General features: G+C 54.2%; 1 pseudogene; it reads right to left on the bottom strand.

Annotated features, from left to right (window-relative positions):
* Positions 1–616: 616 nt before the first annotated feature.
* On the bottom strand, positions 617–1414 carry LOC104864624 (annotated as a pseudogene).
* Positions 1415–2671: the final 1257 nt, after the last annotated feature.

Here is a 2671-nt window from a genome sequence, read left to right as displayed (position 1 = left end):
TCTTTGAAGACCAGACATATGGGGCAAGTTTTCATGGGCTTATTGACCATTCACTCATTTTCTTTTCTGAAGTATCGGTTCAGTTCTGTTTGAGAAATTATTTCTGACCTGGCCTCCTTCATCTGCTTTACAACTTTCAATGTAACCAGCTGGGGGAGTCCGGAGGGGCGGTTTTCGAATTGTTGCACCTCATCGATCCCTGGGTTGGCCTTGAGTGAGGTGTGATTCTGGGGTTGCATCTCGCTGAAGTGCCTTTTCCCCAGGCTCCTCTCTTCACGTACGGAAAAGACAGATAGATAGATTTCTCTCTCCACACGCCCGCAGTTTAATTCCTGGACTGGCGCTTTTAAATTGCTTGTGGCAGGTAGCTTTCTCGGTAGGATTTAGAGCCCTCCGAAGTGACTGTTTTTCAGAGATATCTTCCGGGTGGAGCTGGCTTTTTGAGCCCGACCACCCACCCCCGGGGGGAGGAGGGCTCGCTCTGGCTGTGGCTCTGGCTCTCACTCTGGCTCTGACGTGTTACAGTCAGTTTACGAAGTTCAGTGGTGAAAGCTGTCAGAAGAATAGTCTCCTGAAAGTTATGTTTCCTTTGAAAAAAAGAAAGGGAAACTAAAACCCTCTTAGCAGAGCCACAGATGCTGCGGCCATCAATCTCTGCGGAGACGGTGCATCGGTCCTCCGAGTCACTCCCTGGGTTGGCAGGTTTGGAGTCTGGGTCGTCCTCAACGTGCTCCAGCTCCTACTCATCCAGCTCCTGGAAGGGAGACTCATCTCCTTCCACGTGATTTCCGGCACCCTCCAAGAACTGGATAGATCTCAGGCGTGTCGCGCTTATGATCGGTTTCACACAGCTGTTTTGCCCCTTCATTTGTTTTCCCCTGCTTGCTCTGCTCCTCTCATCCGTTTCTTTGTAACTTCCAAGAGTCCCGCATCAGACTTGGCTTTCCAGGGTGAGAACTTGCCAATTGTTAACAGGGGTGCCGTGCAGTCATTGCCTCTCTGCTTCTTTTGCGTTTAGTTTCTTTTCTTCCTCTCTTTGCAGTGTTTTTCGCATAGTGTTTCTGGTACTGCTGTCACCAGAGTAAGGACCGCGACCACGCCAAGATTTTCCTCAGCCAGTAGTGCTCAATACTTTTAAAGTGTCTGTGGCATTGTTATCTTCTAGGGCTTCCTGGCAAAATTCTTCATAAAGAGGGGCTTCGTTGGGGTATTTTCCGCTGTATGTGAACTTGAGGGTAGTCTGGACAGTTTCCTCATTTTCTCCAGCCTCGGATGTCACGGTGAGGCTGAAGCGGGGTGGCTTTCCCGACGGTACCATGAAGGAGTCAGGGTGGGTGGACTCCAGAGCCTCCAGCTCGCTTCATTGTGCCTCGCCTCAGCCCGACACAGCGGCGGCCCGTCGATCACGGCGACGCTGCTCGGGCAGCAGCGTGCCGCAGCGGAGTCCCGAGGCCTCAGGTCAGGCCCAGCCTCTGGCCTTTGGGCTTCGAGCGTGTTGCCAGCTCGTTCCTCTCCAGTCTATTGCGGATGAGAAGTTGCTGCCCGTCTGGCCTATCCCCTGGCTCTGCGGCACTAGCTCACACGACTGTTTCTGACCCTCAGGCAATCTCAGCCTTGGCGCGCCAGGAAGGACAACTGAGGAGAACAATTTTGTCTCCCTGGCCGAAGCAGTACCATCAGCAGTGACAGTAGCACCACACACAGCCTAGAGAGTGACACACTGTGGTGACTGTTAATTTGCTACCTTGAACGGTTTGAACTAGAGCTGTGGTTCTGCGACAAAATCTAAAACAAACCAGAAACCCCAGTGCAGCCAACGTGCCCTCAATATGGCAGTTTCACCCTCAGGGGAGAACACTGAAGGTGGTCTTTTCCTTTTTCTTTTCTCTTCCTTTGTCTTTCTCTTTGTGGGGTCCGGGGATAGAGGAGTAGAGGGAGAGATTAGAAGCAAGGCTGCTGGACAAAGGAAAATTCCGCAGACTTTGGGGAGCTGGTGAGGAAGACCGGAGGGAAAGAGAGAAGGAAGAACTCTCAACAAGGACAGACCAGACCAGACCAGAACAGAACCGAACAGAACACCACCACCCCTACCACCACCACAGCAAACGACAGAAACAACGTTCGCACAGCCACTGCAGCCCGCCGCATCCGCCACTCCTTTCCACTGGTGCGTCTCTCTGTTGAGGCCTCTGGGGTGGCCCGTCGTCACGGCCGGGCCTGCAGGTTCCAGCCACGCTTGCCACACCGTGAGTCGGGGCTCAGGGCGGAAATGCTCCCTCCCCTCGTCCTTCTGCTTGGCTCAAGTCTGTCTTCACTCTCCCCACGGGTTTCAGTTCTCCCCTTAGAAGCTGGGCGTGGTGGTGTACGCCTGCAATGCCACCACTCCGGAGGCTGAGGCAGGAGGAATCACCACAGACTCGAGGCCAGCCTGGGCTACACAGGGAGTTCAAGGTCAGCACCGACTGCACAGCGAGACCCTCAAGGACAGGACGGGACAGGAGGGAAATGTCCCTTGCGAGCCTGGCTGGGTCCGGGGGACGCACTTCCCCTGCGTCTGCTTTTCCTCAGATTGCTCTATGCCAGCGTCTGCGTGGCAAATCTCAGAGAGCTTGTTTCTCTGCCGTTCCTTCACCAATCCCTCATCCTCTCGGAAGGCAGGAGCACGGAGCGC

The sequence above is a fragment of the Fukomys damarensis genome, unplaced genomic scaffold, assembly GCF_012274545.1.
Source record: "Fukomys damarensis isolate Sample0158 unplaced genomic scaffold, DMR_v1.0_HiC HiC_scaffold_64417, whole genome shotgun sequence".
Lineage (NCBI taxonomy): Eukaryota > Metazoa > Chordata > Mammalia > Rodentia > Bathyergidae > Fukomys > Fukomys damarensis.
Note: the sequence above shows the minus strand (reverse complement) of the source record. Positions and strands in the feature narration are given on the sequence as shown.